Raw genomic sequence first — 27,823 nt, 5'->3', positions numbered from 1 at the left:
TGAGAATGTACACAGACCTCAGAAAGAGTAACCAGTGTCCGCAAAAATGCAGTTGTACCCAATGTCCACTTAACCACGGACATGTGGACAAGTGGAGCAGGGCAGACTAAGGACTATATGACTGTGACAGCCCACTGGGTAGATGTATTGCCTCCCACAGCAACAACAGCAGTGGCGGCACCAGTAGCAACATCTCGCAAATGCCAACTCGTTCCTAGGCAGGCTACGCTTTGTATCACTGCTTTCCATAAGAGGCACACAGCTGACAACCTCTTACGGAAACTGAGGAACATCATCGCAGAATGGCTTACCCCAATTGGACTCTCCTGGGGATTTGTGACATCGGACAATGCCACCAATATTGTGCGTGCATTACATGTGGGCAAATTCCAGAACGTCCCATGTTTTGCACATACAATGAATTTGGTGGTGCAGAATTTTTAAAAAACGACAGGGGCGTGCAAGAGATGCTGTTGGTGGCCTGAAGAATTGCAGGCCACTTTCGGCATTCAGCCACCGCGTGCCGAAGACTGGAGCACCAGCAAACACTCCTGAACCTGCCCTGCCATCAGCTGAAGCAAGAGGTGGTAACGAGGTAGAATTCAACCCTCTATATGCTTCAGAGGATGGACGAGCAGCAAAAGGCCACTAAGGCCTATACATCTGTTTATGATATAGGCAAAGGAGGGGGAATGCACCTGACTCAAGCGCAGTGGAGAATGATTTCAACATTGTACAAGGTTCTGCAACCCTTTGAACTTGCCACACGTGAAGTCAGTTCAGACACTGCCAGCCTGAGTCAGGTCATTCCCCTCATCAGGCATTTGCAGAAGCAGCTGGAGAGATTGAAGGAGGAGCTAAAATGGAGCGATTCCGCTAGGCATGTGGGACTTGTGGATGGAGCCCTTCATTCACTTAACCAGGATTCACGCGTGGTCAATCTGTTGAAATCAGAGCACTACATTTTGGCCACCATGCATGATCCTAGGTTTCAAGCGTACGTTGTATCTCTCTTTCCGGCAGACACAAGTCTGCAGATGTTCAAAGACCTGCTGGTGAGACACTTGTCAAGTCAAGCAGAATGTGACCCACCAACAGCCCCTCCTTCATTTTCTACCGCCACTGGAGCTGCCAGGAAAAGGATCAGATTTCCAAAACCACCCGCTGGCGGTGATGCAGGGCAGTCAGGAGCAAAAACTGACATCTGGTCCGGACTGAAGGACCTGCCAATGATTACTGACATGTCGTCTACTGTCACTGCATATGATTCTGTCACCGTTGAAAGAATGGTGGAGGATTATATGAGTGACAGCATCCAAGTAGGCACGTCAGACAGTCCGTACGTATACTGGCAGGAAAAAAAGGCAATTTGGAGGCCCTTGCACAAACTGGCTTTTTTTTACCTAAGTTGCCCCCCCCCCCCTCCTTGTCAGTGATCGGCGTACAAGGTTACTGCCACAAAATGTGGAGAAGATGATGTTCATCAAAATTAATTATAATCAATTCCTCCGTGGATACATGTACCAGCAATTGCCTCCAGAAAGTACACAGGGACCTGTGATGGTGGATTCCAGTGGGGACAAATTAATACTCTGTGAGGAGGGGAATGTACACAGTGAAAGGGGTGAGGAATCGGAGGATAATGATGAGGTCGGCATCTTGCCTCTGTAGAGCCAGTTTGAGCAAGGAGAGATTGATTGATTCTTTTTTTGGTGGGGGCCCAAACCAACCAGTCATTTCAGCCACAGACATATGGCAGACCCTGTCGCTGAAATGATGGGTTTGTTAAAGTGTGCATGTCCTGTTTATACAACATAAGGGTGGGTGGGAGGGCACAAGGACAATCACATCTTGCACCTCTTTTTTTATTTATCTTTGCATCATGTGATGTTTGGGGCCAATTTTTTTAAGTGCCATCCTGTCTGCCACTGCAGTGCCACTCCTAGATGGGCCAGGTGTTTGTGCCGCCCACTTTGGTCACTTAGCTTAGTCATCCAGCAACCTTGGTGCAAATTTTAGGACTAAAATTAATATTGTGAGGTGTGAGGTGTTTAGAATAGACTGGAAATGAGTGTAAATTATGGTTATTGAGGTTAATTATACTATAGGATCAAAATTACCCCCTAATTCTATGATTTAAACTGTTTTTGAGGGTTTTTTAAAAAAAACAAACACCCGAATATAAAACAAACCATAATCCGATAAGGGAGGTTTTGCCAAAACGCGTCAGAATCCAAAACACGGCCGCGGCACCGAATCCAAAACCAAAACACAAAACCCGAAAAATTTCCAGTGCAGATCTCTAATATAAATATATATATATATATATAAATCACAAAGCTGTGCCCGGCACTCCTATGTCCCCCAGGGTGTAATGCTGCGGTGCCTTCCCAGTGACGCAAGGTCACTAAACAAAGTAGCAAAAAGACGTGGCGGCACTAAGCAGACTTCATAGAGCTCTATGACCACAATAAAGGATTGAAAGAAGTCTGCTGAGTGCCGCCACGTCTTTTTGCTACTTTATATATATATATATATATATATATATATATATATATAGTCCATGGTGACAGCCCGGCACTCCGTTGTCCCCGTAGGGGTATTGCTCCGGTGCCCTCCTAGGGGTATGGCGGCCCCAATATGCAGAATGGAGAGGGACGGCGGCACTCAGAGTCTTTCATTTCCAAGTAAATCAAAGCAAAAAGTGCATTTATTGGTCCAATAAATGAACTTTTTGCTTTGATTTACTTGGGAGTGAAAGACTCTGAGTGCCGCCGTCCCTCTTCATTCTGTATATATATATATATATATATATATATATATTCACTGCTCAAAAAAATAATGGGAACACTAAAATAACACATCCTAGATCTGAATGAATTAAATATTCTTATTAAATACTTTGTTCTTTACATAGTTGAATGTGCTTACAACAAAATCACACAAAAAATTATCAATGGAAATCAAATTTATTAACCCATGGAGGTCTGGATTTGGAGTCACCATCAAAATTAAAGTGGAAAAGCACACTACATGCTGATCCAACTTTGATGTAATGTCCTTAAAACAAGTCAAAATTAGGCTCAGTAGTGTGTGTGGCCTCCACGTGCCTGTATGACCTCCCTACAACCCACACAAGTGGCTCAGGTAGTGCAGCTCATCCAGGATGGCACATCAATGCGAGCTGTGTCAAAAAGGTTTGCTGTGTCTGTCAGCGTAGTGTCCAGAGCATGGAGGCGCTACCAGGAAACAGGCCAGTACATCAGGAGACGTGGAGGAGGCCATAGAAGGGCAACAACCCAGCAGCAGGACCGCTACTTCCGCCTTTGTGCAAGGAGGAACAGGAGGAGCACTGCCAGAGCCCTGCAAAATGACCTCCAGCAAGCCACAAATGTGCATGTGTCTACTCAAACGATCAGAAACAGACTCCATGAGGGTGGTATGAGGGCCCGACGTCCACAGGTGGGGGTTGTGCTTACAGCCCAACATCGTGCAGGATGTTTGGCATTTGCCAGAGAACACCAAGATTGGCAAATTCGCCACTGGCGCCCTGTGCTCTTCACAGATGAAAGCAGGTTCTCACTGAGCATATGTGACAGACGTGACAGAGTCTGGAGACGCCAAGGAGAACGTTCTGCTGCCTGCAACATCCTCCAGCATGACCGGTTTGGCAGTGGGTCAGTAATGGTGTGGGGTGGCATTTCTTTGGGGGGCCGCACAGCCCTCCATGTGCTCGCCAGAGGTAGCCTGACTGCCATTAGGTACCGAGATGAGATCCTCAGACCCCTTGTGAGACCATATGCTGGTGCGGTTGGCCCTAGGTTCCTCCTAATGCAAGACAATGCTAGACCTCATGTGGCTGGAGTGTGTCAGCAGTTCCTGCAATACGAATGCATTGATGCTATGGACTGGCCCGCCCGTTCCCCAGACCTGAATCCAATTGAGCACATCTGGGACATCATGTCTTGCTCCATCCACCAACACTACGTTGCACAACAGACTATCCAGGAGTTGGCGGATGCTTTAGTCCAGGTCTGGGAGGAGATCCCTCAGGAGACCATCCGCCACCTCATCAGGAGCATGCCTAGGTGTTGTACGGAGGTCATACATGCACGTGGAGGCCACACACACTACTGAGCCTAATTTTGACTAGTTTTAAGGACATTACATCAAAGTTGGATCAGCCTGTAGTGTGCTTTTCCACTTTAATTTTGAGGGTGACTCCAAATCCAGACCTCCATGGGTTAATAAATTTGATGTCCATTGATAATTTTTGTGTGATTTTATTGTCAGCACATTCAACTATGTAAAGAACAAAGTATTTAATAAGAATATTTCATTCATTCAGATCTAGGATATGTTATTTTAGTGTTCCCTTTATATATTTGAGCAGTGTATATATATATATAGATAGATAGATAGATAGATAGATAGATAGATAGATAGATAGATAGATAGATAGATAGAGATATATAAAAAATATTTGAGAATTACATTTTAGGCTTTTTAGCTTTTATTATTTTAATTTTACACTGGGGCAAAGCCCCTGGGTGGACAGACAGATCACCTCTAGGTGGACAGAGTACCCCTTTCAGATACACCAGATGACAGACAGATGCACCCCTGGACTGATACTGATAGGACACACCAGCCCCTGGATGTGCACACAATATACTGGGTTTTAATTAGAGATGAGCGGATTCGGTTTTACTCGGTTTTACTCGGTTCTCAAAACCGAATCTTATTGGCTATCCAAAACACGTGACATCCGTGAGCCAATAAGATTCGGTTTTGAGAACCGAGTAAAACCGAGTAAAACCGAATCCGCTCATCTCTAGTTTTAATACTGGGGCACAGCCTCTGGATGTACAGTATATGGACAGATCACCCCTTGCCAGATACAGCAGACGATAGACAGAGCACCCCTGGACTGATACTGATAGTATACACCAGCCCCTGGATGTACACAAAGTATACTGGGTTTTGACACTAGGGCAGAGCCCCTGGATGCATATGGACAAAGAAGCTCTTGTCAGATACACCAGACCTACAGATGCCCCACACATGCCACACAACCCAGAACTGAGATGGACACATCCATTCAGTTCCCTCTCCACAGCTGGAGTGAAAATGGCGCTGATCACTGGGACCTTTATAGAACACAAAACCCTGCATGAATTCGAGAGTGGGATCAGAGCCAGCCCTAACCAATATGATGCCCTAGGCAATATTTTGTCCGATGCTCCATAGCACAACCACTAGTTCCGCCTCTGACCCTGCACCCCTTTCCTAGCCCCATCATCCCTCACCCATAGCAGTCCTCATTTTGGTGCTCCTACCCATTATATTTTAAATAGGACCACTGCACACATTCGGTGTGCAGCCCTAAAAGGACATGTTATTGCTGGGAAGGGGCATGGCCACACAATAGTACTTCCAATTCAAATTACACAGTAATGCAACTTTATACACATTATATCATGAGATAGTGTCCCTTATTCATGTTACATCACACAGTATTACCACTTTACCGTATTTGCATTACTAATCACATTATTGCCCCTTATTCACATTACACCACACCATATTGCTCTTTATTCACATTAGACCACACAGTAGTGCCCTTTCTATAAGTTACGCCACATAGTAGACCACCTTATACACATAATGCCACACATTAGTAATGCATTTATACACATAATACCACACAGAAATGCCCTTTACACATTACTCACAGTATTAATGTCCTTATAAACATAATGCACCTTACACATTATGCCAACCTTTATTAATGCCCTTATACACATAATGTCCCTTACACATATGCTGCACATTATTAATGCCCTTAAACACATATTGACACACATAATGCCCCTTACACATACGCCGAACACTACTGCACAATCAACCCACACACAACACTCACAGGGCCACTAACACTGTGACCTCTGCCTCTGCTTGGATACAGATGTGTCCTCATACATCTTGCCTCAATACGCCATGCAGCAAGAAATACCTGGCGTGAGTCAGCTGGTAGCTCCCGGCCAGCTCTGCTAATGTTGTGCACCTTTTTTTGCTAAAAATGCATCTTATTTGCATTGCTATGTGACTAGGATGCACAACCATCCAAGTGATTTCCTGGAATACAATGTAACATAGCATTTCAGCTGCATATACAGCTGCAGTCACACACAGAATATAGGCATGCTGCATATCATTTTAATCAGCAGAATCTGCTTGTGCCCCTAGGCATTCCAAATGCCCTAGGCATTTGCCTATTTTGCCTATGCATAGGACCGGCTCTGAGTGAGATGATAACTTTTTGCCTCTTTTTGGGATCAGATTCTGGGGGGAGACCCTGAGCCAGTCTCGGATCTGGACTGGGATCGGGAAGTTCAGGTGGATCTGGTTCTCGGAGAACTGGATCCGCTCATCTCTAATAAACAGAGCAGCCATATTGGAGAAAAGACAGAATATAAAAGACGTATTTACAAACTGACTTTACTAACCTGTTTGAGCAAACTGAAAGTTTCCTGCACATTGATGTATGTTTTGTAAATAGAGCAATTTACTAAAGGACAAACTGCACATCAAAAGGATATAATTGTAAACCCCAAATTTTAAAACTGCCATATACATTTTTTTTTTATATATGGGAGGTACAGTACATAAATCCTTCCATGAATTAAGTGAGAAACTGCTGCTTTTTAGTTAAAATAAAAATTACATGGGGGGTCATTCCGAGTTGTTCGCTCGCAAGCGGATTTTAGCAGATTTGCTCATGCTAAGCCGCCGCCTACTGGGAGTGAATCTTAGCATCTTAAAATTGCGAACGATGTATTCGCAATATTGCGATTACACACCTCGTAGCAGTTTCTGAGTAGCTTCAGACTTACTCGGCATATGCGATCATTTCAGTGCTTGTCGTTCCTGGTTTGACGTCACAAACACACCCAGCGTTCACCCAGACACTCCCCCGTTTCTCCGGCCACTCCTGCGTTTTTTCCGGAAACGGTAGCGTTTTTTCCCACACGCCCATAAAACGGCCTGTTTCCGCCCAGTAACACCCATTTCCTGTCAATCACATTACGATCGCCAGAACGATGAAAAAGCCGTGAGTAAAAATCCTAACTGCATAGCAAATTTACTTGGCACAGTCGCAGTGCGGACATTGCGCATGCGCATTAAGCGGAAAATCGCTGCGATGCGAAGATTTTTACCGAGCGAACAACTCGGAATGACCCCCATGGTACACACAGGCAAAATAGTTCAAACTAGATATGTGCGTGGACCCCCATTCTTTGGTTTTGTTTCGAATTCATCATAGCTTGTTGTTTTTGGTTTGGATTTTGTCTCAGTTAAAAACTGATTAAAAAAAAAATCGATAATTGATAAAAAGCAATAAAAATCCATGAAAACAGCTAAAATTATGTAATTTGTGCAACTGAAAACATTAAATGGATCCACAAAAAAAGGGTGGATTAGAATCTCTGGAGAACTGAACTGCACATCTCTAGTTAAAACTCACAGAGCACTCAATGTGAAATGGCAGTCACTGCTTTGCTAAAAACATTATGGAGGCACTAATGTTTATTCTTTATTGGAGCACTAATTTAGGCACTGGTGTTAGGCGCCGGGGTCCGCATGTCCGCGCGGCCCGGCGCCTAGCAACTAAAGACGCCGGGCGCGCTGAGCCGCACGGACCCTAGCAACAGGGACGCCACGGGCGGACCGCGTTCCCCGTTGTAGGGCCTAATTAACAAGCACACACACTTGTCCTCTGGCCGTGCAGCAAGGCAGCTGCACGGCATTTATTCCCAATCAGGCTCTAAGCAGCTGATTGGAGGACTCCCTGTTAAATACCTTCCCAGTACTTCTCACAGACGCCGGTAATAGCTTCCTGCATGCTGCTTTGGTTTGCTGAGAGTCTGTTCCAGTCCTGCTGTATCCGGTCATTCCTGTCCTCAGAAGTCCTGTATTCGGGAGTTGTCATCTCATCCCAGGAAGTCGTTTGGTCCCCAGTTGTCCTGACTGATCACCTTTGTATATCGAGTGGTGTTCCGTGAGTTGCGGCTCTGCCGTGTGTTGCGGCTCAGCCGCTTTATCTTTATATATTCTGTTTTTGGAGCATTTGCGGAGGGTTCCGCTTCCACAAGTCCTCTCTGGAACTCGGCGGTGCTGGGTAGGAGAAGTGGACAAGTGGATATTTTGGTTGTCCTTTTCCCTGGCGGTGTTTCCGCACATATTCTAGTTTTAAGTTAGCTTGTAGCCCCTGGCCTGGTTGTTTAGTCAGAGGGCCCCTTGTTATCACCCTGTCTCGGATTTCCCTTTGTCTCTCATTAAGACCTGGGGGGGCATCGGAGTTGGGCAGACATAATCCGCCCTTCAAACGCGGCTGCCATGGGCTCAAGCAACCATAGTCTCGCAGGGGATTTCCGACAGCACGGGTGAGACAACGGAGTTAGGGTGCCAGGGGCTATTTTCCATTCCCGCTCCCTTCCCCAGCATATCGTTCCAGTGCTCCGGTCCTCGCAAAAAGATCTCCTCAGACCAGAGTGCTGGAATCATAACATTATTACCGGCCATACCAAAAAATTAAAATTAAACAGGGCTTTAATTTTTTCCTCTCATTCAGTTTTTGTTAAAATTTTTTGGCCTCATGAATCCGACAGGTTTAGGGCCAAACCCTGGCCAGCTCTTAGTCAATCAGATTCAAGAACTTACTCAGATGGTTCAGGATCTTTCTCTTCGGGTGAGGTCGCAGGAAGATCTTTTGCGAGCCTCCCCAAAGGTAGTCCCTGAACCAAAGATGCATTTGCCTGACCGTTTTTCTGGCGATAGAAAATAATTTTTTAGTTTTAAAGAATCCTGTAAACTTTATTTCCGTTTAAAACCTACTTCCTCTGGTTCTGAATCTCAGCGGGTTGGGATTATTATTTCTTTACTCCAGGGGGATCCTCAGACCTGGGCGTTCGGTTTAAGGGCAGAGGATCCTGCGTTGTTGTCAGTAGACGCTTTCTTTAAGTCTTTAGGGCTTTTGTATGATGACCCAGATAGAGAGGCGTCCGCTGAAAGTCAGCTGCGCGCTCTCAAACAAGGAAGAAATCCTGCAGAGGTTTATTGTACTGAGTTTCGCCGTTGGTCGAACGACTGTGGCTGGAATGACCCAGCCCTGCGCAGTCAGTTTCGCCTCGGCTTATCAGAGTCTATTAAAGACAGTCTCCTCCAGTACCCCGCTCCTGAGACTCTCGATAAACTCATGGAGCTTTCTATAAAGATTGATCATCGTCTCAGAGAGCGGAGGGCTGAAAGAGGAACACCTGTAAGGTCAAGTCCTTGTGTTTATTCCATTCCAGAAGACATAGAGGAGCCCATGCAGATGGGTCTCTCCCGGCTGTCTCATGAGGAAAGGGCCAGAAGGCAAAATTCCGGTCTTTGTTTGTACTGTGGTGGTAAGGGACATTTTGCTCGTAACTGTCCGAACAAGTCGGGAAACGCTTTGACCAGGTGAATTGTGAGGGGGTTCACCTAGGTCTGCAGCTTATCTCCTCGAATAACTCTCTTTTAGTCCCAGTTAAGGTTTCCTTTGGCAGCCTCAGTTCTTTGGTGTCGGCTTTTGTTGACAGTGGAGCAGCAGGAAACTTTATGGATTTAACTTGGGCTAAGGCCTTAGGCGTTCCTCAGTTACCATTGGGTAGGTGTGTCACCATGCATGGCTTAGATGGGAGTCCGCTTTCCAACGGGGTTATTACTCACCGTACACCTCCCGTAGTACTTACAGTAGGAGCTTTACATTCCGAAAAGATCGAGTTCTATCTAACACATTGCCCAGCAGTTCCAGTTGTTCTGGGTCACCCTTGGCTGGCCTTTCATAATCCCACCATTGATTGGCGGTCCGGGGAGATTTCACAATGGGGTACTTTTTGTGCTAAGGAATGTATTTCGTTTCCAGTTAGAGTAGCAGCTATCATTCCAGAACTCATTCCTGTGGAATACCAGGAGTTTGCCGATGTATTCTCCAAAGGCAATGCGGACATTCTGCCTCCCCATCGGCCTTATGATTGTGCTATTGAGCTAATCCCTGGTGCCGCATTGCCAAAGGGGAGATTATATGCATTGTCCGGGCCAGAAACTTCGGCTATGAATGACTATGTTCAGGAGAGCTTACAGAAAGGTTTTATTAGACCATCAAAATCCCCTTTAAGTGCTGTTTTTTTCTTTGTGGAGAAAAAGGATGGCTTGCTTAGACCATGCATAGATTTTAGAGCCTTGAATAAAATCTCAGTCAAAAACACCTATCCTTTGCCGTTGATTTCTGTACTCTTTGATCAGTTACATTCTGCTGTGATTTTTTCTAAAATTGACCTGAGAGGAGCTTACAACCTCATCCGAATTAAATCTGGAGATGAGTGGAAGACGGCTTTCAGTACTCAGTCGGGTCACTACGAATACCTGGTGATGCCGTTCGGCCTGTCTAATGCTCCAGCAGTTTTTCAAGACCTCATTAACGATGTGCTCCGTGACTTCCTAGGGAAATTCGTGGTCGTTTATTTAGACGACATCTTGATTTTTTCTGAGTCGGTGGAACAACATGTCGCCCAGGTGCGTCTGGTTCTTCAAAAGTTACATGAGAATCATTTATATGCCAAGCTGGAGAAGTGTGAATTTCACGTCACGAAAGTATCTTTTTTAGGGTACATAATTTCCCCTCAGGGATTTTCCATGGAACCTAAGAAGCTTCAGGCCATCCTTAATTGGGCGCAACCCACCAATTTAAAAGCAATTCAGCGCTTTTTAGGGTTTGCGAATTATTATAGGAGGTTCATTCATTCTTTTTCTGACCTGGATGCTCCCATTGTGGCTCTGACAAAGAAAGGAGCGGATCCTACCAACTGGTCGCATGAAGCTGAGTTGTCCTTCCGGGCCCTGAAACAAGCCTTTGTTTCAGCTCCAGTCCTCAGACATCCTAATCCGGAATTGCCCTTTGTTGTGGAGGTTGATGCCTCAGAGGTTGGAGTGGGGGCTGTCCTTTCTCAAAAGGATCCGGTGTCTTTGGACTTACATCCTTGTGCCTTTATGTCCAGGAAGTTCTCCTCCGCTGAATCCAATTATGACGTTGGTAATCGGGAGTTACTGGCGGTAAAGTGGGCTTTTGAGGAGTGGAGGCATTGGCTGGAAGGAGCAAAGCATACTATTTCGGTATTGACTGACCATAATAACCTGCAATACATTGAATCAGCTAAACGGCTTAATGCCCGGCAGGCACGTTGGGCATTATTTTTTACTCGTTTCAAATTTATAATCACTTTCAGGCCTGGTTCCAAGAATACTAAAGCTGATGCCCTGTCACATAGTTTTCTTCCGGTTCATAATAACAATCCTGTTGTTACCCCAATACTTCCATCTTCGGTAATCCGGGCAGGCCTCACACAGGATTTATTTACCCAGTTAAACCAGCTTCAACACCAAGCTCCTAGATTTACTCCTGCTGGTCGTCTTTACGTTCCTGAATTTTTGAGAGCTACTGTTTTAACTGAATTCCATGACAACAAGGTTTCAGGGCATCCGGGAATCACTAAGACATTGGAGTTAGTCTCTCGCTCAGTATGGTGGCCTAGTATGTCTAAAGACGTTAGGGAATTTGTTTTTTCATGTCAGGTTTGTGCACAGCATAAGGTTCCCCGTTCCTTGCCTATCGGGCAACTTATGCCCTTAAGTGTCCCTCTCAGGCCATGGTCTCATATTTCCATGGATTTTGTGGTTGACCTTCCCCTTTCAGCCGGATTCCGAGTCATATGGGTGGTAGTGGACCGTTTTAGTAAAATGTCTCATTTTATTGCTCTTCCCAAATTGCCTTCTGCTCAAGGGTTGGCAGTTTTGTTCCTCTGCCATGTGTTTAGGCTTCATGGGTTACCCACTGATATTGTTTCTGATCGGGGTCCACAATTCATCGCACAATTCTGGAGATGTTTTTGTGCTTCATTAAAGATGAAACTGTCATTAACATCCGGTTATCACCCACAATCCAACGGGCAAACCGAACGAGTTAACCAGTCATTAAAACAATATCTGCGCTTGTATTCAGCCAAACTTCAGAATGATTGGTCCGAGTTTCTTCCTTTGGCTGAATTTGCTTACAATAATTCCTGTCATTCCTCCACTAAAGAGTCTCCATTCTTTTCAGTTTTTGGTTTTCACCCCAGAGCTAATTCTATTTTTCATCATTCTCCAGTCTCCTCGCTGGCATTGACCTCCCATCTCAGAGCAATTTGGAAAAAAGTGCACCTTGCTCTCAGAAAAGCGGCCTTTCGAGAAAAGAAATTTTCTGACAGGCTCCGACGTCCTTGCACTTTTAAGGTGGGAGACAAGGTGTGGTTGTCAACTCGCAACATCAGGCTTCGACAATCCTCGGCTAGACTGGGACCCAAATTTATTGGACCATTTCTTATTATTAAAAGAGTCAACCCAGTTGCCTTTCGGCTACGTTTACCAAGATCTCTCAAGATTGGAAATACGTTTCATTGTTCCCTGTTGAAACAATACGTTTCTTCCAGTAGATTTCCTCGGAGGATCTCTCAGGGTAGATCTCCAGTGGATGTACAGGGACAACAGGAGTTCTTGGTAGAGAAAGTTCTTGATTCCAAATTGTCCCGGGGTCGGCTTTATTTTTTAGTTCACTGGAAAGGCTATGGTCCGGAGGAAAGGTCTTGGGTCCTAGATAAGGATCTTCATGCCCCTAGGCTCAAGAGGGCATTTTTTCGGGAATTTCCTCAGAAGCCTGGCTTTAGGGGTTCCTTGTGAACAACACTTAATTTTTGAATACACCGTTGGCGCTCCCACTTTAAGAGAATTATATGAAAGTCTTAATGGACAGTTCAAAAAATCCTGTATTTTGCTTGGATAATTCTTTTTTTCCTCTTCTTTTTTCTATTTTCTAGATGACCATTCTTCTCCCACAACTAGTTCAGAATTTTTCCTTATATAAAGGTATTCGTCATAAAGAGAAGAAAAAGTACATATAGTGTAGTAGTTCAAAACAAATGATGGTTTATTAATTAAAATTCATACGATACTTGTATCCAATAAAAGTGACAAATTCACTATACAGTAAAATTGGAACCGTAGCGTGTCAGGCTCCCAGCATGGAGCAATGAGAAGAGCAAAATTGGAAGGTTCCGGAATTCCTTCCTCCTCCCCTCATGCACAACACCGGCCGCAGGACCTGGTAGGGTTCTTCTGGTGCTTTAGATGCAGGTAAATGGATCATGTAGTGCCGCCAACGCGTTTCGAGTTGTATCTAACTCTTCCTCAGGGCAGAATGATCCATACCTGCACACATCCTCTTTTTATACTACATTTGACCCGGAAGTGGAAACATACTTCCTGTTGGTTACTTTTCTAAAATTCATAAAATCATTATCCTAACATATTCCTTCATTTGTTGGTTTTTATAATGCTGAAAATATGATGTTTATGTTATAAAATGATATACAGTAAGAGAAATTAATAAACAGATCAATAGTGTTGGATGTTAACTGCTTCCTGTATGATGTCATTTTCGGCCGTATATTCTCTCTATAGAAGCCAATTCAGGGTTATTTTGTACGTCACTATACACACATATACATATAATTTTTTAATACCAATGAGCACATAGGTGTTTTTCAGCAGGATTTAGTTGGAAACGCTAATGCGTTCCATTCACGGATATAACCGGAAGTGCCGTGCGTTCCACTGCCGGGATACGCACGCAACTTCCGGGGTTGAAGCGGCCAGGCACAACAATAATACTGATCCTGAGAAGGCGGATCCTCCCATGCAGTAGGATTTTTTCTAAGAACGCTCTGCGTTCCATCCACGGCCGATCATTTCCGGCCATAACCGGAAGTTGATGCGTTCCACCGCCGAGCGTAACCGTGCGTTCCACCGCCGAGAACACACACGCACTTCCGGGAACGGTGCGGTCGGGTTAGATTACACTTCCCTGCGTTCCAGCGAGAAAAGGGGGCAACTTCATGTTCCCCAATGAAATTATCTATCATGATACATAATAAAACAATAATATGTATGCATAAACATATATATAAAATAAATAAATAAATAAAACTAGTGGATAAATATATACATGAAATGAGTTAAAGGAACCACTTTACTTCAAATTCTTTGTTTAGTCCCTCAGGGGTAATGGTTTTTAGATTAAAAATCCATTTCATTTCTGCTTTTGCTAACAAGCTCTCCGAGTCCCTATCTTTCCAGTTAATTTTTACATTTTGAATCCCTATAAACTGTTTAATGGCATTAACTTTACACTGATGTTTAAGCTTAAAATGATTTGATAAATTATGTGATTCTAATCCTTTTGTAATGTTTCTCACATGCTCGCCCATGCGTGTTTTTAGTGCACGGGATGTCCGGCCTACATAAAATAGCCCACATTCACATTCAATGAGGTAGATCACGTTATTGGTGTGACAGGTTATAAAGTTCGTGATTTTATATTCTTTGTTATTTACTTCAAAACTTGAGATTTTTGATTTTTTTGCTTTGACTGTCTTACACATCATGCAACTGCCACAACGGTAAAAACCCTCCGATCTTATTGGATTGTTTTGTTGAATTAGTAACGAGCTCTTTACTAACTTATTTCTTAGATTCTGCGATTTTCTATAGATGAATTTAGGGACATCAGGGATTATATTTTTTAATATTGGGTCCTTTTTAAGGACACACCAATGAGTTTTTATAATGGATTCAATTTTCTTGTGGTCTGCTCCAAATGTTGTAATAAAGGCGACATTGAAGTCGTCATTTTTATTGTTGTTTGTTTTAGTTTTACGTAACAAGTCACTTCTATTTATATTTGTGACTTCTTCATATGCCTTTTTCAGTTCTTGTTCTGTATATCCTTGTGACCTAAAGTTGCTGAGCATGGCCTCACTTTGTTTTTTACATTCTGCTGGATCATTACAGTTCCTTTTTATTCTTATCAGTTGGCTCTTTGGAATTCCTTTTGTCCAATTTGGATGATGCTGGCTTTGTTTGCTAATATACTGTTGGGAATCTGTTGGTTTGATGTATCCTTTCGTGAAAAGGCTATTTTCTACTTTGTAGATAGTTAAGTCTAAGAAGTTTATTTCTTCTTGACTTTTATTGAAAGTCAAATTAATACCAGCACTGGTCATATTCAATTCATTACAGAAAGATATGAGGGTTTCTTCCGAGCCTTCCCACAGGAATATGATGTCGTCGATGAATCTCTTCCATAGGACCAAGTTCGACGCCTCAGTCGCATCACCCCATACATGGGTATTTTCCCAATGTGCCATGAAGAGGTTAGCGTAACTGGGCGCGAACTTGGTCCCCATAGCAGTTCCCACTAGCTGGAGGTAATAATTACCTTCAAAAAAGAAGTAATTATTTTTAAGAATAAAGGTGATTCCTTCTATGATGAAGTTTCTTGTCTTGATTGGTGTATTTGATTGGTTTAAGAACCAATCTATAGCCTCTATACCTTTATCATGTTCTATGGCTGTGTAGAGTGATGTCACATCTGCAGTTGTTAGGATCGTGGAGTCCTTTACCTTAATATTCTCTAATTTGTTGATAATATCCATAGTATCCTTGATATAGGATTTATTTTTAATAACTAAGGGTTGTAAGAAGCAATCTATCATTTCAGATAAGTTGCTTGTGAGGCTTCCAATCCCAGCTATGATGGGTCTACCCGGGGGAGCTAAAGGATCTTTATGAACTTTAGGTAAGATATAGATACTAGGGGTTTTTGGATGCTCCGTTTGGAGAAATTCGAATTCCTGTTTGGTAATTGCTCCATTATCTAGGTGTTTATTTATGAACTTTTGAAATTCTATTTTAATACGATTGGTAGGATCAGTTTTAAGTTTCTTATATGTTGTGCCATCTTCCAGTTGTCGTTGGATTTCTTTTATATAGTAATCCTTACTCATCACAACCACCCCTCCCCCCTTATCACAGGGTTTAATGACTACATCTTCATTTTTGGATAAGTTTTTCAATGCTTGTTTTTCCTTTCTAGTCAAATTACTCTTCCCTTGTTTTGATTTCAAATTCTTGAAATCTTCTTCTATTAATTTGTTGAATACACTGATATAGTTGCCTTTCATGTGTGCCGGATAGAAAGATGATTTTTTCCGGAATGTAGTTTGATGTTCTTCATTACTAGGTTCATTATTTTGTGATGTTACTTGATCCTCTTTTAATTTAAAGAATTTCTTTAGAGTGATCTTTCTTATAAATTTTTCAGTGTCAACAAATAGTGTAAAGGGATCGGTGTTAGAGGTGGGTGCATACTTTAATCCTTTCTCTAGTACCCTTTGTTCTGGACTAGTAAGTTCTTTGTTCGCAATATTAAATATTTTACATTTTTTCGGAGACATGTATTCAGAATTTTTTCCTTTTTTATTTTGGTTGGATTTTTTGGGCTGTTTTTTACCCCCCCTAGTTCCCCTATATTTCCGCTTGTTTTTGATTGTATGGATGTTTTTTACCATCTTCTTGTGAATGGTTTTCGTCCTCTCTCCAAAAAAGATTCCCGATTTTGATGATAATTTTCTCTTGATGGGTGATATCTTCTTGATGTCCAATCTTCTTGTGGTGTGTAGGGATCTTGTCTATAGGGTCTGTAGTCATTTCTTCTGTATTGGTCATTTCTCCCAAATTCTCTTTGTTTATTGTATCTCCTGGGGAAGATCCAATCTCTGTCATCTTGTTGTTCGTACTTCCGTTGAGATTGGTTTTGTTGATATCTTTCTCTTTCCCTGTGTGTATAATCTCTTCCATATCTGGTGATAGGGGAGTAGATAGTTCTTCTTTTCATAGGGATTTTTTCCTCTCTCCTATCATGAAGATTTCTTTTGGATGGATTATTTTTTATTTTAGGTGTGATAGTGTTTGGTGAGGAGTTTTTACTTTCACTATCCGTTCTACCTCCTCTATCAGATGAACAACTGATTCTCTCTTCTTTTTTTCTTTGTTCCTTCATGATTTTTTGTTTGTAATACTCATGATCCCTCTGTAATTTTTTCTGTTTCTTACTTATCAACTCTTTAGTGTTTCTTTCTATTCTCAATTCGATTTCTTTCTCAGCTATTACAAATTCTGATAATTCCTGGAATGGTTTTACCAGTATTTGCAAGTTCTTTTTCCTTTCATTTATATCTTTTAGTTATTCCTTTCGTTCTTTCAAGATTAAATGGATAAGTGAGAAAGAACAAGTGTTGATAATGGCCTCCCACTCCTTGTGGAAATGTTCACTTCCATCACTAAAGGAGGGTATTTTAGAGATTCTTAGTCCTTTTGGTATAATTTGGTCTGAGAGGTATTTTTCTAATGTGGCTACCTCCCACCACAATTTATTTTCTTTTAATAATAAGGAGCTTAGTTTATCCATTGCTGTGTCTAAATTTTCATCTACAATTTCAACTTGACTGACTGAATTAGATACGTAAAAAACATCTTTAAAGATTTTTTCTCTATTTTCCAAATGTGTGAACATGTTGAAAATAGCAGCTTAACTCTATTACCAAAATTGGGAAATAGTGACAGAAGGCAAAATATAGATGGAACAGAGAATAGCGCTTAATGTGAAATGGTTGCTGCCTGGGTGTATTCTGGTGACTCCCAATCACACAAAAAAGACTAATGAACAACACTTAATTTTTGAATACACCGTTGGCGCTCCCACTTTAAGAGAATTATATGAAAGTCTTAATGGACAGTTCAAAAAATCCTGTATTTTGCTTGGATAATTCTTTTTTTCTCTTCTTTTTTCTATTTTCTAGATGACCATTCTTCTCCCACAACTAGTTCAGAATTTTTCCTTATATAAAGGTATTCGTCATAAAGAGAAGAAAAAGTACATATAGTGTAGTAGTTCAAAACAAATGATGGTTTATTAATTAAAATTCATACGATACTTGTATCCAATAAAAGTGACAAATTCACTATACAGTAAAATTGGAACCGTACCGTGTCAGGCTCCCAGCATGGAGCAATGAGAAGAGCAAAATTGGAAGGTTCCGGAATTCCTTCCTCCTCCCCTCATGCACAACACCGGCCGCAGGACCTGGTAGGGTTCTTCTGGTGCTTTAGATGCAGGTAAATGGATCATGTAGCGCCGCCAACGCGTTTCGAGTTGTATCTAACTCTTCCTCAGGGCAGAATGATCCATACCTGCACACATCCTCTTTTTATACTACATTTGACCCGGAAGTGGAAACATACTTCCTGTTGGTTACTTTTCTAAAATTCATAAAATCATTATCCTAACATATTCCTTCATTTGTTGGTTTTTATAATGCTGAAAATATGATGTTTATGTTATAAAATGATATACAGTAAGAGAAATTAATAAACAGATCAATAGTGTTGGATGTTAACTGCTTCCTGTATGATGTCATTTTCGGACGTATATTCTCTCTATAGAAGCCAATTCAGGGTTATTTTGTACGTCACTATACACACATATACATATAATTTTTTAATACCAATGAGCACATAGGTGTTTTTCAGCAGGATTTAGTTGGAAACGCTAATGCGTTCCATTCACGGATATAACCGGAAGTGCCGTGCGTTCCACTGCCGGGATACGCACGCAACTTCCGGGGTTGAAGCGGCCAGGCACAACAATAATACTGATCCTGAGAAGGCGGATCCTCCCATGCAGTAGGATTTTTTCTAAGAACGCTCTGCGTTCCATCCACGGCCGATCATTTCCGGCCATAACCGGAAGTTGATGCGTTCCACCGCCGAGCGTAACCGTGCGTTCCACCGCCGAGAACACACACGCACTTCCGGGAACGGTGCGGTCGGGTTAGATTACACTTCCCTGCGTTCCAGCGAGAAAAGGGGGCAACTTCATGTTCCCCAATGAAATTATCTATCATGATACATAATAAAACAATAATATGTATGCATAAACATATATATAAAAAAATTAAATAAATAAAACTAGTGGATAAATATATACATGAAATGATTTAAAGGAACCACTTTACTTCAAATTCTTTGTTTAGTCCCTCAGGGGTAATGGTTTTTAGATTAAAAATCCATTTCATTTCTGCTTTTGCTAACAAGCTCTCCGAGTCCCTATCTTTCCAGTTAATTTTTACATTTTGAATCCCTATAAACTGTTTAATGGCATTAACTTTACACTGATGTTTAAGCTTAAAATGATTTGATAAATTATGTGATTCTAATCCTTTTGTAATGTTTCTCACATGCTCGCCCATGCGTGTTTTTAGTGCACGGGATGTCCGGCCTACATAAAATAGCCCACATTCACATTCAATGAGGTAGATCACGTTATTGGTGTGACAGGTTATAAAGTTCGTGATTTTATATTCTTTGTTATTTACTTCAAAACTTGAGATTTTTGATTTTTTTGCTTTGACTGTCTTACACATCATGCAACTGCCACAACGGTAAAAACCCTCCGATCTTATTGGATTGTTTTGTTGAATTGGTAACGAGCTCTTTACTAACTTATTTCTTAGATTCTGCGATTTTCTATAGATGAATTTAGGGACATCAGGGATTATATTTTTTAATATTGGGTCCTTTTTAAGGACACACCAATGAGTTTTTATAATGGATTCAATTTTCTTGTGGTCTGCTCCAAATGTTGTAATAAAGGCGACATTGAAGTCGTCATTTTTATTGTTGTTTGTTTTAGTTTTACGTAACAAGTCACTTCTATTTATATTTGTGACTTCTTCATATGCCTTTTTCAGTTCTTGTTCTGTATATCCTTGTGACCTAAAGTTGCTGAGCATGGCCTCACTTTGTTTTTTACATTCTGCTGGATCATTACAGTTCCTTTTTATTCTTATCAGTTGGCTCTTTGGAATTCCTTTTGTCCAATTTGGATGATGCTGGCTTTGCTAATATACTGTTGGGAATCTGTTGGTTTGATGTATCCTTTCGTGAAAAGGCTATTTTCTACTTTGTAGATAGTTAAGTCTAAGAAGTTTATTTCTTCTTGACTTTTATTGAAAGTCAAATTAATACCAGCACTGGTCATATTCAATTCATTACAGAAAGATATGAGGGTTTCTTCCGAGCCTTCCCACAGGAATATGATGTCGTCGATGAATCTCTTCCATAGGACCAAGTTCGACGCCTCAGTCGCATCACCCCATACATGGGTATTTTCCCAATGTGCCATGAAGAGGTTAGCGTAACTGGGCGCGAACTTGGTCCCCATAGCAGTTCCCACTAGCTGGAGGTAATAATTACCTTCAAAAAAGAAGTAATTATTTTTAAGAATAAAGGTGATTCCTTCTATGATGAAGTTTCTTGTCTTGATTGGTGTATTTGATTGGTTTAAGAACCAATCTATAGCCTCTATACCTTTATCATGTTCTATGGCTGTGTAGAGTGATGTCACATCTGCAGTTGTTAGGATCGTGGAGTCCTTTACCTTAATATTCTCTAATTTGTTGATAATATCCATAGTATCCTTGATATAGGATTTATTTTTAATAACTAAGGGTTGTAAGAAGCAATCTATCATTTCAGATAAGTTGCTTGTGAGGCTTCCAATCCCAGCTATGATGGGTCTACCCGGGGGAGCTAAAGGATCTTTATGAACTTTAGGTAAGATATAGATACTAGGGGTTTTTGGATGCTCCGTTTGGAGAAATTCGAATTCCTGTTTGGTAATTGCTCCATTATCTAGGTGTTTATTTATGAACTTTTGAAATTCTATTTTAATACGATTGGTAGGATCAGTTTTAAGTTTCTTATATGTTGTGCCATCTTCCAGTTGTCGTTGGATTTCTTTTATATAGTAATCCTTACTCATCACAACCACCCCTCCCCCCTTATCACAGGGTTTAATGACTACATCTTCATTTTTGGATAAGTTTTTCAATGCTTGTTTTTCCTTTCTAGTCAAATTACTCTTCCCTTGTTTTGATTTCAAATTCTTGAAATCTTCTTCTATTAATTTGTTGAATACACTGATATAGTTGCCTTTCATGTGTGCCGGATAGAAAGATGTTTTTTTCCGGAATGTAGTTTGATGTTCTTCATTACTAGGTTCATTATTTTGTGATGTTACTTGATCCTCTTTTAATTTAAAGAATTTCTTTAGAGTGATCTTTCTTATAAATTTTTCAGTGTCAACAAATAGTGTAAAGGGATCGGTGTTAGAGGTGGGTGCATACTTTAATCCTTTCTCTAGTACCCTTTGTTCTGGACTAGTAAGTTCTTTGTTCGCAATATTAAATATTTTACATTTTTTCGGAGACATGTATTCAGAATTTTTTCCTTTTTTATTTTGGTTGGATTTTTTGGGCTGCTTTTTACCCCCCCTAGTTCCCCTATATTTCCGCTTGTTTTTGATTGTATGGATGTTTTTTACCATCTTCTTGTGAATGGTTTTCGTCCTCTCTCCAAAAAAGATTCCCGATTTTGATGATAATTTTCTCTTGATGGGTGATATCTTCTTGATGTCCAATCTTCTTGTGGTGTGTAGGGATCTTGTCTATAGGGTCTGTAGTCATTTCTTCTGTATTGGTCATTTCTCCCAAATTCTCTTTGTTTATTGTATCTCCTGGGGAAGATCCAATCTCTGTCATCTTGTTGTTCGTACTTCCGTTGAGATTGGTTTTGTTGATATCTTTCTCTTTCCCTGTGTGTATAATCTCTTCCATATCTGGTGATAGGGGAGTAGATAGTTCTTCTTTTCATAGGGATTTTTTCCTCTCTCCTATCATGAAGATTTCTTTTGGATGGATTATTTTTTATTTTAGGTGTGATAGTGTTTGGTGAGGAGTTTTTACTTTCACTATCCGTTCTACCTCCTCTGTCAGATGAACAACTGATTCTCTCTTCTTTTTTTCTTTGTTCCTTCATGATTTTTTGTTTGTAATACTCATGATCCCTCTGTAATTTTTTCTGTTTCTTACTTATCAACTCTTTAGTGTTTCTTTCTATTCTCAATTCGATTTCTTTCTCAGCTATTACAAATTCTGATAATTCCTGGAATGGTTTTACCAGTATTTGCAAGTTCTTTATCCTTTCATTTATATCTTTTAGTTTTTCCTTTCGTTCTTTCAAGATTAAATGGATAAGTGAGAAAGAACAAGTGTTGATAATGGCCTCCCACTCCTTGTGGAAATGTTCACTTCCATCACTAAAGGAGGGTATTTTAGAGATTCTTAGTCCTTTTGGTATAATTTGGTCTGAGAGGTATTTTTCTAATGTGGCTACCTCCCACCACAATTTATTTTCTTTTAATAATAAGGAGCTTAGTTTATCCATTGCTGTGTCTAAATTTTCATCTACAATTTCAACTTGACTGACTGAATTAGATACGTAAAAAACATCTTTAAAGATTTTTTCTCTATTTTCCAAATGTGTGAACATGTTGAAAATAGCAGCTTAACTCTATTACCAAAATTGGGAAATAGTGACAGAAGGCAAAATATAGATGGAACAGAGAATAGCGCTTAATGTGAAATGGTTGCTGCCTGGGTGTATTCTGGTGACTCCCAATCACACAAAAAAGACTAATGAACAACACTTAATTTTTGAATACACCGTTGGCGCTCCCACTTTAAGAGAATTATATGAAAGTCTTAATGGACAGTTCAAAAAATCCTGTATTTTGCTTGGATAATTCTTTTTTTCCTCTTCTTTTTTCTATTTTCTAGATGACCATTCTTCTCCCACAACTAGTTCAGAATTTTTCCTTATATAAAGGTATTCGTCATAAAGAGAAGAAAAAGTACATATAGTGTAGTAGTTCAAAACAAATGATGGTTTATTAATTAAAATTCATACGATACTTGTATCCAATAAAAGTGACAAATTCACTATACAGTAAAATTGGAACCGTACCGTGTCAGGCTCCCAGCATGGAGCAATGAGAAGAGCAAAATTGGAAGGTTCCGGAATTCCTTCCTCCTCCCCTCATGCACAACACCGGCCGCAGGACCTGGTAGGGTTCTTCTGGTGCTTTAGATGCAGGTAAATGGATCATGTAGTGCCGCCAACGCGTTTCGAGTTGTATCTAACTCTTCCTCAGGGCAGAATGATCCATACCTGCACACATCCTCTTTTTATACTACATTTGACCCGGAAGTGGAAACATACTTCCTGTTGGTTACTTTTCTAAAATTCATAAAATCATTATCCTAACATATTCCTTCATTTGTTGGTTTTTATAATGCTGAAAATATGATGTTTATGTTATAAAATGATATACAGTAAGAGAAATTAATAAACAGATCAATAGTGTTGGATGTTAACTGCTTCCTGTATGATGTCATTTTCGGCCGTATATTCTCTCTATAGAAGCCAATTCAGGGTTATTTTGTACGACACTATACACACATATACATATAATTTTTTAATACCAATGAGCACATAGGTGTTTTTCAGCAGGATTTAGTTGGAAACGCTAATGCGTTCCATTCACGGATATAACCGGAAGTGCCGTGCGTTCCACTGCCGGGATATGCACGCAACTTCCGGGGTTGAAGCGGCCAGGCACAACAATAATACTGATCCTGAGAAGGCGGATCCTCCCATGCAGTAGGATTTTTTCTAAGAACGCTCTGCGTTCCATCCACGGCCGATCATTTCCGGCCATAACCGGAAGTTGATGCGTTCCACCGCCGAGCGTAACCGTGCGTTCCACCGCCGAGAACACACACGCACTTCCGGGAACGGTGCGGTCGGGTTAGATTACACTTCCCTGCGTTCCAGCGAGAAAAGGGGGCAACTTCATGTTCCCCAATGAAATTATCTATCATGATACATAATAAAACAATAATATGTATGCATAAACATATACATAAAAAAATTAAATAAATAAAACTAGTGGATAAATATATACATGAAATGATTTAAAGGAACCACTTTACTTCAAATTCTTTGTTTAGTCCCTCAGGGGTAATGGTTTTTAGATTAAAAATCCATTTCATTTCTGCTTTTGCTAACAAGCTCTCCGAGTCCCTATCTTTCCAGTTAATTTTTACATTTTGAATCCCTATAAACTGTTTAATGGCATTAACTTTACACTGATGTTTAAGCTTAAAATGATTTGATAAATTATGTGATTCTAATCCTTTTGTAATGTTTCTCACATGCTCGCCCATGCGTGTTTTTAGTGCACGGGATGTCCGGCCTACATAAAATAGCCCACATTCACATTCAATGAGGTAGATCACGTTATTGGTGTGACAGGTTATAAAGTTCGTGATTTTATATTCTTTGTTATTTACTTCAAAACTTGAGATTTTTGATTTTTTTGCTTTGACTGTCTTACACATCATGCAACTGCCACAACGGTAAAAACCCTCCGATCTTATTGGATTGTTTTGTTGAATTGGTAACGAGCTCTTTACTAACTTATTTCTTAGATTCTGCGATTTTCTATAGATGAATTTAGGGACATCAGGGATTATATTTTTTAATATTGGGTCCTTTTTAAGGACACACCAATGAGTTTTTATAATGGATTCAATTTTCTTGTGGTCTGCTCCAAATGTTGTAATAAAGGCGACATTGAAGTCGTCATTTTTATTGTTGTTTGTTTTAGTTTTACGTAACAAGTCACTTCTATTTATATTTGTGACTTCTTCATATGCCTTTTTCAGTTCTTGTTCTGTATATCCTTGTGACCTAAAGTTGCTGAGCATGGCCTCACTTTGTTTTTTACATTCTGCTGGATCATTACAGTTCCTTTTTATTCTTATCAGTTGGCTCTTTGGAATTCCTTTTGTCCAATTTGGATGATGCTGGCTTTGTTTGCTAATATACTGTTGGGAATCTGTTGGTTTGATGTATCCTTTCGTGAAAAGGCTATTTTCTACTTTGTAGATAGTTAAGTCTAAGAAGTTTATTTCTTCTTGACTTTTATTGAAAGTCAAATTAATACCAGCACTGGTCATATTCAATTCATTACAGAAAGATATGAGGGTTTCTTCCGAGCCTTCCCACAGGAATATGATGTCGTCGATGAATCTCTTCCATAGGACCAAGTTCGACGCCTCAGTCGCATCACCCCATACATGGGTATTTTCCCAATGTGCCATGAAGAGGTTAGCGTAACTGGGCGCGAACTTGGTCCCCATAGCAGTTCCCACTAGCTGGAGGTAATAATTACCTTCAAAAAAGAAGTAATTATTTACCCTCAAGGGGGGGTACTGTTAGGCGCCGGAGTCCGCATGTCCGCGCGGCCCGGCGCCTAGCAACTAGGACGCCGTGCGCGTTCAGCCGCCGGCTCCCTAGCAACGCTAGACGCCGGGCGCGCTGAGCCGCACGGACCCTAGCAACGGGGACACCACGGGCGGACCGCGTTCCCCGTTGCAGGGCCTAATTAACAAGCACACACACTTGTCCTCTGGCCGTGCAGCAAGGCAGCTGCACTGCATTTATTCCCAATCAGGCTCTAAGCAGCTGATTGGAGGACTCCCTGTTAAATACCTTCCCAGTACTTCTCACAGACGCCGGTAATAGCTTCCTGCATGCTGCTTTGGTTTGCTGAGAGTCTGTTCCAGTCCTGCTGTATCCGGTCATTCCTGTTCTCAGAAGTCCTGTATTCGGGAGTTGTCATCTCATCCCAGGAAGTCGTTTGGTCCCCAGTTGTCCTGACTGATCACCTTTGTATATCGAGTGGTGTTCCGTGAGTTGCGGCTCTGCCGTGTGTTGCGGCTCAGCCGCTTTATCTTTATATATTCTGTTTTTGGAGCATTTGCGGAGGGTTCCGCTTCCACAAGTCCTCTCTGGAACTCGGCGGTGCTGGGTAGGAGAAGTGGACAAGTGGATATTTTGGTTGTCCTTTTCCCTGGCGGTGTTTCCGCACATACTCTAGTTTTAAGTTAGCTTGTAGCCCCTGGCCTGGTTGTTTAGTCAGAGGGCCCCTTGTTATCACCCTGTCTCGGATTTCCCTTTGTCTCTCATTAAGACCTGGGGGGGCATCGGAGTTGGGCAGACATAATCCGCCCTTCAAACGCGGCTGCCATGGGCTCAAGCAACCATAGTCTCGCAGGGGATTTCCGACAGCACGGGTGAGACAACAGAGTTAGGGTGCCAGGGGCTATTTTCCATTCCCGCTCCCTTCCCCAGCATATCGTTCCAGTGCTCCGGTCCTCGCAAAAAGATCTCCTCAGACCAGAGTGCTGGAATCATAACAACTGGTGCCTAAACCTAATCCCTTATCCCCACAGCCTAACCCTCCCTTTCCCGGAGATTAACCCTACCCACAACCTAAACTTAAACATCCTTATATCCCCCCGTCCCAGTGTGACTTACCTGTCCGCTGCCACTGCCTAGAGCGACTGCCGAGATCCCGCCCGTTGGGATACTGACCGGATCCCCTTGGCTCAGATACAAACCGAAGTGTAAACTAAAATAGGCTTATACTGCTTCATCCTTTCTTCCACTGAGATCTACTTCCAGATTTTTCTAGATATCAAGGTTACCATGGAATATTGTTTAACAATAGTTATATTGTTTGCAATAGTTTTTAGATGTGGGGGCATAACATTCAGAGACTCTATAGAGTTGACAGTTAGAATAAACTCTGCTTCATCGTGCTTTTGAACAGTGCACACAATTACTGCATTTGTAGCAATTTTGTTGTGCTGTATTTATGCAAAAAAATTATTCTGTCTTTAATGAATAATTAAATGTTCAATAAGTTCCCATGAAGTAATACTTTCACACACTCATAAACAAATGCATAAACGTCACACATCATGACATTTGATGCAAATGTCCCCAAATAGAATCAACCCACATAATTTATTATCCAGAAAAACATTACTCTAATATGAAAATCTGTGCACCCAGGTACATTGTACATATTCATCAGCAGTCTTGGCATATTAACAGAATAAATCAACTTTCAAATGTTTAACTTTGTAGAAAATAATGTACTCCGAGGACCTGATTTAGAAATGGAAGTAAGTCCATTTACAGTATGGTGCGTACACATATGCTCCTAATTGAGAAGGTGTTAGGAATGTAAGAATGTTATCATGCATATTCTGTAGGCATAGTTCCATTTTTTTGTTGTTGATGGGTATGAAGACCGCATTTTTCTTTACAATGGACTTATCTGAACACTAGTAAACAAGTTGATTAATACATTAAACTCAAACAGGGACATTTGCGTGCACCGCAGACGTGCACCTGAAAAAGTAGGCATGGCTTATCCCAAAGGTGGCACGGCCTTGTGTCAAGGTGCGTGGGGACTGTCCTGCCAAAGTCTTTGAGATAGAGGTACAGCTAAATAGTAGGGACCTAGGGCACAACCAGTAGTGGCTCCAGAGGTGGGGCTGCAACTCAGTCCAAAATTCAAATAGGGGAGAGACACTGACACACCAAATATTGCTGGGTGGGACTCACTGACAGTTGGTGTGTCTCCCCGATATTAAGTTTGGACTGTGCTGCAGCCCCATCTCTGGAGCCACCACTGGGTGCAACTATATGCCAGGGACTCAGATGTTTCTGAGATAGGGGTGCAGTTACACACAGTACCAGAGACTCTGTTTATGAGACTGTGGTGCAGCTAGGGAACAAGTTGCTGGGACTGAACTGTTATTTCCTAAAGTTGCCAACATAGAAGGCAACAACCACCCGGGCTCTCAAGATGGAATTATGTTTGTTGATGGTCTTGCATGCTCTAAGAACCATGGTCATGGACCACACCACACACCCCAGTCTCTCAATGTCCCCAGCATCTCACACATGCTGGACACCTGCTTTAGTGAGAAGTTGAGGGTGGGCAGCTGGAACCTGGGGTGCTGGAGCCTAGACAGCTTTTCTG

This window comes from Pseudophryne corroboree, chromosome 1, assembly GCF_028390025.1.
Source record: "Pseudophryne corroboree isolate aPseCor3 chromosome 1, aPseCor3.hap2, whole genome shotgun sequence".
NCBI lineage: Eukaryota > Metazoa > Chordata > Amphibia > Anura > Myobatrachidae > Pseudophryne > Pseudophryne corroboree.
The sequence above is the reverse complement of the archived record's forward strand: the minus strand, read 5'-3'. Positions refer to the sequence as shown.